The sequence below is a fragment of the Gallus gallus genome, chromosome 1 (assembly GCF_016699485.2).
Source record: "Gallus gallus isolate bGalGal1 chromosome 1, bGalGal1.mat.broiler.GRCg7b, whole genome shotgun sequence".
Classification (NCBI taxonomy): Eukaryota; Metazoa; Chordata; class Aves; order Galliformes; family Phasianidae; genus Gallus; species Gallus gallus.
In genome coordinates, this window is record NC_052532.1 from 151,838,930 (window position 1) to 151,852,857 (window position 13,928).

Sequence of the window (13,928 nt, forward strand, 5' to 3'; positions counted from 1 at the left end):
GCATGGGATTGTTCTGACTGTTTAATATCAGTAAGGATCTTAAACAGGACCAGCCTCTTTATCAACCTTTGGGAAGTGCCACTCATGACCAATCACCAGTTGAATTTAACTCCCTTCACCACCACTCTGTTGGCACAGCCATCCAATCAGTATTTTACTCAGAAAAAACTACACTGTCCAATCCATGGGATGCCAGCTTTTCCAGAGGAATACTGGAGGCAGAGTTAAAGGCTTTACAAAAGTCTAGGTAGATTACATCTGCAGCCTTTCCCTCATCCACTAGGTGGGTCACTTCCTTATAGAAAGAGATGAGGTTGGTCAGACTTGCATTTTGTGAATGCATGCTGACTAGGCCTGATGCCTTATTTGTCCCATATATGCCATGTGATTGCAGACAAGATGGTTTGCTTCATGACCTGCCTTGATACCAAGGTCAGGCTGACAGGCCTGTAGCTCCCCAGATCCTCTTTCCAAACCTTCTTTTAGATAGATGTACCATTAGCAAGTCTCCAGTCATCAAGAACCTCCCTGGTTGACCAGAAATGCTGATAAGTGATGGAAAGCAGGTGGCAATCACTTAAACCATTTCCCTCAGTATCTCTGGTTAGATGCTATTCAACTCCATGGACTTGTGACAATCAACACAGAGCAGCAGGATGCTCGCTGTTTTCTCCTGAACTGCCGAGAGTTCATTCTACTCCCTATCCCTGTCTTACAGCTCAGGGGGCTGAGTACCCTGAAGATATCTGGTCTGACTATTAAAGATAGAAATAAAGAAGGCATTGAGAACCTCAACCTTTTCCTCAGCCTCTGTGATAATGTTCCCTGTTGCATTCAATAAAGGACAGAGATTTCAGAGTGGTCTGCATATAACCCAAAACTTGCTGGAAGATTAATCAGAAGTCTAAGAAATCAAGCAGAGAAGGACCGAACCAGAAAAAAATATCACTGTTTGTGACTATCTGATTAAATTGAATTGGTGTAAGTCTATGGAGACTGATAACATGCATCTCAGGATCCTGAGAATTCCCAGTGGCTAGAAAAAAAGGGAAACATTACTCCCATTTTTAAGAAAAGGAGAAAGGAAGACTTGGGAAATGATAGGCCAGTGTGTCTCATGTCTGTGTCTGAGAAGATCATGGAGTGAATCCCCCTGGAAGCTATGCTAAGGCACACACAAGTAAAGGAGGTGATCTGAGAAAACCAGCATGCTTCACCAACAGCAAACTGTTCCTCATCAATCAAGTGATCTTCTATGCTGGAGGGACTGTACTGGTGCACAAGGGAATACCTACTGATGCCATTTAACCAGACTTCTGTAAGGCCTGTGACATGATCTCACACAACATCTTTACCTCTAAATTGGAGAGAGAGAAGTTTGAAAGGTAGACTATATGGTTGATAAGGAATTGGTTAAATGGCCACAGTTAATTGTTCTATGTCCAGGTAGAATCTGGTGATAACTGCTGTCTCTCAGGGGTTAATCTTGGAACCAGTACTCTTTAACATCTTCATCAGAGACATAGACAATGGGATGGTGTGCATCCTCACCAAGTTTGCAGATGACACCAAGCTGAGTTGTGAAGTTGAAACAACAGAAAGAAGGGATGCCATACAAAGAGACCTGAACAAGCTTGAGTAGTGGGCCCATGTAAACCATATGAGGTTCAACAAAATCAAGTACAGGCGCTGCACCTGGGTCAGGGCAATCTGACATGAGCACAGACTGAGAGGACAATTCACTGAGAACAGCCCTGAAGAGAAGGACTTCATCTGGTGGATGAAAAGCTTGACAGGAGATCTGGGATCTGGGTTTATTCATTCTGGAGAAGAGGAGGTTCCAGGGAAACGTTATTGCAATCTTTCAGTACTTAAAGGGACCCTATAGAAAAGATGCATACTGACTTTTTTACATGGGCTGATAGTGATAAGACAATGGAGAATGTTTTAAAGCTACTAAGCCTACACTATTGTAAACAGCCTCCTTTCAGTTAGAAAACAAATGTATGCCAGCTAGATATATACACAGAAGTAAAACTATATTCATACATTGCCAGATTTCTCATATATTTAGGAAAGATTCTGAAAGACACCACATGAAAACAAAGAAACAAACAAATAAAAAGCCTATGTATACTAGACTTCCTTCATCCAGCAAAAATGTGGGAAAATAAATTAACAAAACATCACAGTAACATCAAGACAGAAATGAATCACAGGAAAATTTGTTAATGCAAAATAGTTCAGAAAATCAATCAAACAAACAAAAAACACAGAAAAGCAAGTGTTTGAGAAACATGCATAGTAGGATCCAGGTATTGCTAACAGAAAACAATATGATATGCTTAAGTTATCAGATGTGAAGAAGTCTATAGACTAAACAATAAATGTCTCTGGTTAAGATATGCACTGAAGACAGATGCCACACTGTGAGATACTGCTTTATGTGATATCCACATATTCATGAATGGAAGAAGCCAATGAATCAATTACAAAAAAAACAGTCTAGGAAATTTAAACACAGCAGGAGGTTCAAAATAAATTTGGAAGACTGAACTTAAACAGCAGGAGGCAATAATGATACCTGATAACCAAAGCAGCAAATAGTACCAAACAATAAAACTTAAATAAAGCTTATAAAAATTGTAATAAAACATATGTAAACAGCTATTCAGAAAATCTATGAAGAATTAAAAAAGGAAAAAGGAGAAAAACAAAACCAACAGCAGCAAATGGAAATGTTTGCATTAAAATCCCAGCCATCAGGAACAGATAATGCATAGGAAATTCCTTTCACATAGGAAGTGCAAATAGAAATCATATCTAAAGGAATTCCAGCTTAAAATAAAAATAAAATAAAATAAATACTATATATTTGTAATAGCTGTTGAAGAACTAAAAAGAATCTTTAAAGATTTTTTTGGTTTCAAAGTATTCTTAAAAAAATTTATTAATACCTTAATACTCCTAAAGGTAGTGAAAATAAGCTGTTACAAATTCACATAGGTAAAAAGAGTGTGTTATCATAGACTCATTTATATTTACATGTCTGAATATTTATCATATCCAGGTGAAAAACTTACCCTCTCTGTCATCTCTATGATTGTATACTGAACATACTCAGTAATGCATTCCTGAAAAATAAGAAAAAAAGAGAAATAGTGTAACTGTATCATGAAAGATATCTTTGCAATACTGTTTGTATCTTGCACTCTCACACACAAAACACATATTTTCACCAAAGCTCATAAAAATGTTATACCTGTTCACTCTTCCTAAAATTGTATATTGAAAAAAATGTGAATATTTATATAAATCTATAATTGGTGTTCGGACTGCACAGACTACCTACTTAAATATAGCATATTATTCTACTTATTTTCAGTTTGGTTTTGGACTTATAACAAAAATAAAGCATTTGGGGTGTGACTTTATAATTAATGATGTTTTCCTCTCTCAGAAAATCGTTACATTTTCTTTTTCTCATTATCAGTGGGAAACTGGGAAAATATGTGATGAGCTTTAAAGTAAAGATTATTTTTTTCTCTCGTATCCATTCTCTTTCTCCCTCTAGTTCCTTGTATGTGTGTACTGTCAGTCATAAATATCTATTCCTTGACTATTAATGGAAAGTTGATTTCATGATTTTCAATCATTTAGAACTTTTAGTGATGCCCTCAAATTACAGAAGCCAGAAGTCAGTTTTCACACTGACCGTCATAGGCATGTTCCCCTCAGCATAGACTAGCTTCTTGAAAACAAAGAAAGCTCATGGCAGTAAGTTATACATAGTATTTCGATGAGAGACGATTATTTCCTTCAAAAAAAAAAATACAAAAGAAGGCATTGGGAAAATGAGCATAGCTCATGTTTAGGATTCCATAAAAAGCAGTATCAGAAAGTATCAGGAAATCTCTGGAAGGACCTTATGACCAGTTACTAAAGTCAACAAGAATGACATGGTAGTAGCATACACAGGAGTGCTTAGAACTTAAGAATTTTCAGCAGATAAAGGTGCCTAAAAGTCTTGAGGCAGATAGATTTTCAATGTGAAATAAAAGGTGCCAAAAACGAGACAATTGTGACATTTAAGTACTTAGAAGTATCTAAGGATCCTATCCCAGATCACTATGTTGTTGTTTTCTGTTTCTGTTTTGGTTAGGTTTGTTGTTGCTTTTTTGTTTGTTTGTTTGTTTTCTGTTTGTTTTATTTTTTGTTCTGCTTGACAAATTATTTTTTTTAGTATAAACCAGAGACCGTATGCTGAAATAAAGATAAAAATCTTGTACTGAAAAACTAATTAGATAATACAATTTAGATGGCTAATAGTCCTTCTATTACTTATTCATTTTATCTATTATATACTCATTATCCTACCACTTTTGTTAAGGGGGGGAGTCAGAAATATTGCAGTTCACACAACCTACTTAATTTCCATTTTCTGGCCCCACTTTGAGAATTTCAAATGGAAATATACAACTTGAATGTCTTTACGTATCAAATACCCCCACTATGAAGAGTCTCAGAAGGCAAGAGATAAACTAATGTTTGACTTTTGGCAATGCATCTGTAAAGTTCAATTTATTCAGTAAAATCACTTAAAAAAATAAACTACAAGGACACATTGCAAGTACAATAATGTGCAGTGAAATATGAAGTTCTCTGCAAAAGTCTTTTTCTAACTGAACAGATATTTTCTCCTCTTGATAAGCAACAGACTACCTGCACTACAGAAAACCAAAAACAAAGTGTTGAATGGCAGCTGGCATATAAGGAAGCTAAAATAATAAAGTGTGAGATGGTTCTTTCAGAATTTACATTCAAATGAACATAAAATAGTAAGAGCAGATAAGTGAAATCTTTCTTCAGGAATGGTTTGATAATCCAAAAGTTCTGTTGATTCTTATGTCACATCCAAGATTATTGACTACAAATATAACAAAGTGTCATGATAAAATAACATATGATGTTAAAATCAGCACAGGCCATTTAAATTCAAGCAGTTGAAAAGTATTATTCAGACACAACTTCTATATTGTTACATTCAGAAAACGGGATTGGATTCTCTTTTGGTTGTAGGTTGCTTTTTCTTTTTTTTTTTTTTTTTTTCCTATTTTGTGTTTTTTGTTTGATTGTTTATTTTTCATACAGATATGTAGTTGGAGAAAGTTAAGCAGTTTGAAATGTTAGAAAAGTTATATCTTTGATTTCTATGTCTACTACTTAAATATTTTTTGAGATTCAATTTAGTAAATTTATGAAACGTAAAAAGACAAAGGTATTTAATCATGTTCTACATAAATATATATAAATATTTCAAGTGGAGCGCAATGTGACCTAGATTATAAACATTCAAGAGAAGAAAAATCAAAGCCAAATCATAAGTAATTTCAGATGGGTTTTCATACATTTGATCAGATACAGTACCAAGAATAATTTATTTATTGTTTTAAAAAAGAACATTGTGTTTCCACTGAGTGACACAAATTTAATTTTATTTTATTTTCCGCTATGTCCATCAACAGGACAAGGGGTAGTGGACACAAAATGGAACATAGGAGGTTCTATATAAATATGAGGGAAAACTTCATTAGTTTGAGAATGACAGAACAGTATAACAAACTGCCCAGAGAGACTGCAGAGTTGTTTTCTCTTGAAATATTCAAGACCACTCTGGATGCTATCCTGTGTAATGTACTCTGGGGAACTTATTTTAGCACAACTAGATGATCTCCAGAGGTTCCTTTCAACACCTATGGTTCTGTGATTCTTAAAATTATTTTATTTGAAAGCTTATTATCATCTTAATTTCACACTATTCTAAGGAGTTTATAATTTTTAGATCAAATCCACATCATAAATAGATAGAAGGGTGTTGGATAACTAAAAAATGGTTACAATACTTTGCAAGTGTCTTTTTTTTTTTTTTTTTCCACAGAAGATCTTTCATTGTCTGTTATCACTAGAACCAATTTAAGGAAACTCTAAAATGACAGTTACTGCAGTTTAAAACAATTGCAATTCAAGCCACTAAGAGAAAAAGAGTTCTACTCTAAGAAATAAACGTGAAAGAGATCTGAGTGAGATCATGCTCATAGAGTTAGAGAAGGTCAATATTACAGTGAATCTAGAAACTCACTGTATATCAAACTTACAATTTTGAAAAATGAGGGAGTAAAAGGGAGATGTTGACTTTTCAACCTCTCCAAAGCAAGTATCAGAACAGTGATGAGAGCATTGATTACCTAATTTACAACATTCTGCTCTAGCCATTAAGCTGTTTTAAGAGCATTATTTCAACTAATGGAAAACTATTAACTTTTCAGCATGTCATTTAATATTAGAATAGCTGACTGCTACAGAGCAATTGAGTTCCTGCAGCATATTTTTTATGGCTCTTAATTAAGGATATGCCCTCAAATACACTTATAGAACCTATGTCCCTCCTACTTTAAGTTCCTTAGGTCGCAAATTCTTAAGTGCTAATATATATCTCTGCTAGTTGATACTGCCTCCTGACGCCTCAAGTGAAAATTTCCTCCCAGGTGACTATATTGTCTTTTTTTTTTTTGCATTTGCATTAAGTGACATCTTGTAACTTTGCATATTTATCATTGCAAATTCATTGACCTTCACAGTGCTGAAATGTATAGGGTTTCCAATTATGAAATATACTACTACATAAATTGCAATTCCAAATAAAGATCAGAATAGTGGTATGTGGAATAATATCAAATAAATAAATAAATAAAATTTACACATATTCTCCTTTTCAATAATCACACTTCTAAAGTATTATTTTAAAATGTCTTACAATTGATTCGCGTCTCTGTCCCCTTCTGAAACAAATAACGTATATAAATTAAGTTTTCTCTTGGAATAGTTAGATTATGAATAGTATATGTGAATACAAGAAATTATGGTTTCCAAAGAAGAATTTGCTATCACTAGTTTTTCTGTTGTCATTTTTTTGTTTTACGAATGAATCTAATTTATTTCAGAGTTAGAAACTTGTTGATAATAGTAAAGTAGAACAGCACTGTAGAAAAACTGGAGATTCATTTAAGATTGCATGAATTCAGTAGATGCTCTAAAGAAATATATATATAGTACATAATCAATGTTTTAAACTATAAATTAAAAGAAAAAAGAAAAGAGAGGAAGAGAGAGAGAGAGAGAGAGAGGTAGAGAGAGAGGGATGTATAAACAGATCACTGGAGAATAGATTCTTCCTATTAACATCGTAGACCCAAGTAACTTTCACACTACCAACAATTATGCCAATTTTATGCAGTTTAGTTGCTGACAGCAAAAGTGATTAAAATAATTTCTCTTATGGTAATAAAATCCTATAAGACTCAGAAGAAGTATAATAACCTTTCTATGGGCAAGATGCAACACTCTATTTGTAGTTCCACTTGATGCTTCATGAGTTAGTGTTCCCAGATTCTAAAGAGGTGTAATATTATCCATACTATCTCATTTCTTCCTTATAGCTGGTTAGCACCAGTAAACATTTTTTTTCAGTTATATTTGAGTCTTACTGGGAGCACAACAAACTATCACCTCTGTACAAAATATATGCCAGAAGAATAGTATATGATTAACGTCATGGACAAGTATAAAATCAAAAAATATTGTAATGTGATCATCCTCAGGAAAAATGTCTGGAAAAAAAATGGGAATTTTGTATATCTCTTTCTTACATATAAGGATGTTCTTGATGGACAATGGAGAGTTTATGACTGAATGGTATGGGAGGTAGTTTACAGAGTTCACACTGGGAAGTAAGGAATTGCAAATACAGGGGAGATGTTGGTACTCAGTTACAAATTACCTTCTCCTGCCCGAGTTTTGTAGGACCATATACTGTTCTGACTGCTGATTTAGACTGATAGCATTAGAGTGTGTGGAGGAGGACGGGAGTCGGTGGAAAATACTGCCTTGGCAGCAAATGTAGAAAAAAGTATCCAGACAATGCTTTGTCTCAGCAACACCATCTAGTAGATATTATCTGATGCACTTTTTGGCCTTGTTATGTAGAAGCAACAGAGGAACAGTATTGAATGACTTCTCTTGGAGTAGTGGCAGGAGAACAACTTGGAACTTTCTCCTTTTTCCTAATCCTTTAAAACAGTCTGGTTTTAAGATAAACATAATGTTTCCTCAGACATTTTTATCTGTCATCATTCTGTATACATCAAATAAAATCCTCTCCTAGTCAAATTAATGATAAATCTCCCATTCACATTAATCAGTTATAGAAATTTTTCTGTTAAAATGGGAAACCTAATATCTCTTCCATGTAACAGCTGTTTTTCAAAATATTCTTTAAGAATGCAACGTAGCATCTAAGAATACTAAGAATTTTAGTAAGAAGTAATCTAATTTATATTTCAAAGGCAATGTCTAATTACATATTTTAACAGCTGCAAATATAGAAATTGAAAGAAAATCTTTACTTTGACTATTTTAACAGTCAAAAGCATGAAAATACAACTTTGCCTTTGTCTTCACTTCCTCTTTTGCATGCTTCTAAACATGGTATATGAGAGAAAATACAAAAAAAAAAAAAAAAAAGCCTTTCACTCTAAAAGAGAAAAAAATAAGAGGAAAAAAACAAAGTAGAAGGGGGTGAGAAAAAGGAGGAAAGGGTGATGTTGCTTTTCTTCCCCTGGTAATTACTGAGATCAGATAGTCCAATCTCCCTATCAAAGCAAGGTGAACCTACAACAGTGACCCAGTTTTGTGTCCAGTTGTTTTTTTTCAATGTCTCCACAGATGGAGACTTCATAACCTCTGGGCAATGTCCTTCAGTGCTTTATTACTCTCAAAGTAAGAGTATTGTACTAAGGTGGAATTTCATTTTCTTTAATTTGTACTCATTGTTTCTTTTCCTGCCAATGTATACTACTGAGAAGAATCTGTAAATTTTTTTTTTCTTTAATACACTTCATACACTTCACTGCTTGCACAGGTACTTTTAGGACATGATTCATCTGACATGTGAATAGACATGAGATGAATCACTGAAGGGAGTTTGGGTTACCTCGATTTACACATCCATGTAAACAGCTTTATTTGGTTAAATAAATCTCATCTGTATGGCATGCTGAGTTTTGCTTCATTTACTATTGGGATCATTTTAGATTACAGTAGCTATTTAAACAGTTGAAATGCATTGGCTTAATGGGCACTTTGGGGAAAATACTGGAAGTAGATAAATGTGTAAACATGAAGACCTAAGCTAGGTAGCAGAGTAGAAAACAGAGAGGGAGGGGAGAAGCAGGAATGCATAAAGAAGAGAGTATTAGCAAGAAGATAAAAGTGTTCAACATTCTGTCTGCAGTTCACTGTCATACATTTTCTGGAAGGAACAGTGAGTACTGACATGGGAAAAGAATAAAACACTGAAGAATATTATGTATATTTCAAGATTTCTGGGACTGAGTAATATGTCAGGCCACCACAATGCAACATTTTATTTTAAGGCAGATAACTGAAAATGGTAAGATGACCTCTTTTGGGTCAGGACAACCCTGCATCTTTCAGATGTCATCAAAACCCTGCAGTTATACTGTTATGCATTTAAATCTTTACTGTGTTACTTGTTTCCTCCAAAATGCTGTCAAGCTCTTAATCTAATCAATCAAACTTCATGAGTTTACAGAGTGAATGTGATTATTAATATATTAACTTCTCAATGGACCTGAAATTTTAAGCTAAAAAGACTTCAGATTTCTATGTGCCTGCACATTCTTGTGGTGCAAAGAATAATTTCAGGGAAAAGCAAAAATTAAGCAATTCTGAATGATATCAACTGACTCAATCATGTAAACTTCCACAGAACCTGTACTGATAGCCTGCACATTCACTTTAGGTTTAATGATGTTCCACGGAACCAGAAATTGCTTCACTATTTTGCCCTAGTGTGCACTCTGCCTCCAATTCCATCTTGTCAGTAGTGGATATGCCTAGTTTCTCAGGAAATGCATCTAATCCAGCTTTCTGCCTTTATAGATCTCCTTTTGCACAAGACTTTCAAAAAAAGACACAAGGATTAACATCCATAAGGCAGATAAAAACATAGTACGTGGAAGCATCTATTTGTAAGCAAACAAGATGAGAAACATGGCTTATATACACTGGAAGACTTGAGCTAATCCTGACAGAACTGTGTGCTATCTTACTGGATATCTCTTTCTTCTTTCATTTGACCAATATGGAATAACACTGAGAAACATAATACTTGAAAAACAAAGACTTCTCAGTGGGTGCATCTAAGGCCAATTAATTACCTCTATCATTAGATAAGCAACAGTTAATAATCCAAAATGAAGTGAATCATCTTAGATATTCTCTATACCATGTGGTGGGAAAGATGTACTTTTTAAATTGGTTATTTTACGGGAAGTTAAAAGCAGGGCTGCCTCCTTCAGCATTCCAAATCCAGGATAGTTCCTACACGAGTGCTGCATGCAGCCTGATGCCTGATTCTCTGAGGACTCTGCCTGGGTCACTTTCGCATTAGTAAGTTCAGCCTGTAGTGAGGTTGAATGCATGTTATGGAATCACTCAGAAAACAGGACATTGACACAGATTGCACTCCACAGTCCTCACACATCACACCAGCACAGACAGCCTAGTCCTCTTCTTCCACCCAGATGAAAGAGGCAGCAGGTACCTCATGCAGGCATAGTCACATCTCCAGGTTCACCAGCACACACACTCATGTGTGCCAATGCACCAGCACAGTCCCTTTGCCTGCCTGATACCTTGCCTGGATCCTGGTCCCTCACAGATGTCCCATAGGTCCCTTACCGAATGGATGCTCCAGTGTGAGTTTTGCCAGCAATTGCATATGCACAGTGCATGCATACCTAGTTTGGAGCAGATATGGACCCTGCCCAAGAAACCAGCACTAGACAGTGTATGCTGCAGAGACTAAGTGAAGCCACAGGTGAAATATCTGTGTGTATGTGAAAATAAATCATTGACAGCTGCTGTAGTCAGATTGGAATGGGAGTACTGTGGCCTGTGATGCCAGCTACTGAAGCCAGTAGAGATTTGGCATCAGCTTTAAGAGTGGGTGGAGGTCTTTATCTTCCAGCCCTCAGAGTTAGAGCAGTGTGAGTCTCTGGAAAAGCTGCTGGGGAATAAAGTGAGTGAGGTGAGCGAAACCTCTGCACCAGCAGCAGGAGCAGGGTCTCCAGTCACAAATAGGATACACAGGGGATATACAGAGAGGTTAATAAGAAGATGTAAAAAGACAGAATAGGCTATGGTGATCCAGTGCAGAGCTCACTCAGACAAGCAAACTGACCAGCCCAGTTTTACATACTTCTGCCTGCTGCTGTAACTATTTCTGTCCCCCAGGCCTAGTTGTTGCCAAGTCCCCATTGTCCTGCACACTGCCTCATCAGCTGGCACAGTCTCACCCGCCCACAACATCCTAAACCTTCAGATTAGTTATCTGTTACAACATTATCTGTTGTAAAGCCCTGGTGTGCCTGCTGGTTCTTGAAATCTCCTGAAATAATATGTCTGATCTTGCTCATTTCTCATCATGATCCTTGTGACCACAAACTGGTCAGGTCTTATGAATATGTCTCCTTCCTTTTCCTTTTTCTCCCAACTGAATAATAAAAAAAATAAAAATAAAAATAAAAAATCACTCTGCACATATGGCATCACTTAGTTCCAGTGACCAGGTTTATTCCTATCATTTATGCATGTTTGCTTTTGAATCATAAAATCATAGAATCACCAAGGTCAGAAAAGATCTCCAAGATCATCTAGCCCAAGTATCCACCTACCATCAATATTTCCCCACTACACGATGTCCCCTAGTACAACATCTAAACATTTCTTGAACATTTCTAGGGATAGTGACTCCACCACCTTCCTGGGCCACCTGTTCCTATGCCTAACCACACTTTCAGAGAATAATTTTTTCCTAATATCTAACCTGTTCTCTTAAGGAAACACTCACCTTCCACATACCATTACAGATGTATTTAATTTAAGACATTTTTCATATACTTCAACCTCATACATTCTTTCTTAAGGCTTTCTGAGTTAATCTGAGTGCTCTTAAGCAAGTAATGAACATGGAATGTGCTGCAAACCATCCCCAAGTCAGAAGAATCAGTGATATAAGGAGCACTGTCCTGGTATTGAGAACAAAAACAACATAGTGAATGAGGCAGTGGAAATACTGGAACCCTACGTAGTTAGCTCTTTCTTGCTCCCTTCACTTTGGACTACACCAAATAAATTTCTCCAGGACAAATATACTGTAGGTGGGGCTACCTGCAAATAGTGTGAATATGAGCCACTCTGTGTTACTTGGTCTTGAACACAGGAATTGGTCTATGTGTCTATGTCATTTAGTTCAGGAGATGCAAATACCATGTACAGTTAAATAGGGTTCTTTTCTAAGCTGAAACTGTTTGTAAGAAGTGAAAAGTCAGGCATAGACTCAGGAATATTCTGAGACATCAAAACCACTCCTGAAATAATTATGTTAAAATTCAAGGTCCCTGTAGCTCTTACCTGGGGCTTTCCTATAAAGAAAGAAGAGATGAGACTGTAAAGTGCTTACTGTTGAAGAAAATCTTAATGTGGTCTTACTGGTAGAAGAGCTCTGTGGCAGATAACTTTCTTCAGTTTCTGCACTTCACTCTCACTGTGACAATGCATGTGTGTTGTGCTTACTATTTTAATTGAATAGCAATCTCACTATCTGTTATAAATGGTGTGAAACTGAGCTGTCTGCCAGCTGTAGTATTGTTCTGGAAAATTAAAAAAGAAAAAGTTAAGAGAGGATGAAAGACAGATAATTATTTATGAATTATCTGATGCAGGAAATAAATAAAAACTGCAGCACTTGAAATGAAATGAAGCAATGACAGGGATGATGACTGAGTGATCTGTAGACCACTATGCGTAAATTTTACATGAAGTACATTAAATAAAATTAAAATCCATTAAATTAAATTTAGATTCATTTTACTTGACTGATGATCTCATAGGTCAAGTATGGTGGTCGACTATAGTTCAAGTATATATGGTAAATGTTTTTATTTGTGGTTATCATTCTAAATTGCCATTATAGGCAAATAAGCACCTCCTGGAAATAAATAATTCATTCTGCTTTAGAAAATATTCAATACAAGATAAATTTCTGCCTAAATTTAAGTAATCTTTATTTCTTTCCCTTGATAATAAAGGAGCATAAGTATGACTGGTTTAGGTGTAAACAAGCTGCTTGGATATTAATGTTTAGGAAAGAAATACAAAGAAGGTGGGAAACAAAATCCCTTTATTGCTAAGGATTGCTAAGCAAGTGTTAACAGCAACAACAACAAAAAAAAAAGTGTTCAGGCATGATCAAGACACTCTTCGTGCCGGAGTGAATGAGACAAAAGGAGGGAATCTGCACATATAATTAGCAAAAGATAGAAAAGATTTATTCTGTATTTTACCTTACATAATGATAATTAACTGACTACTACATGCTGTTACCTAGTGGGGAAGGTTGTTAGCAGGCAGATGTTAGTTGAAGAACGTATTCGTACCGCTCTATAGCTTAATTATAACTTAAAAAGCAGATGATCACTTGCTAACTGGCTACAGGTTAATATTTCCTTTGCTCCCTTGTCTTGCATCTGTTGCCTCTTTTCCAGCTAGATATTTTGGTGTTAATTAACAGACTTTAAGTTTGTTGACTCAGCTATTATTTTTAGCTCTAAATTATGCCTACGTATGTAAACCATTTCTTTTGATTTGGGCTATGAGATATTATGAAAAACTCTGCTGAAAGCTTTCCTAATGTTAATGTAAGTGGTATCCACTCCTATAGTTGCAGATACTTATTGCCAAAGACAGTTATTTCATCATAGGTGGTGTTTTCAGCTTGGTAGGTT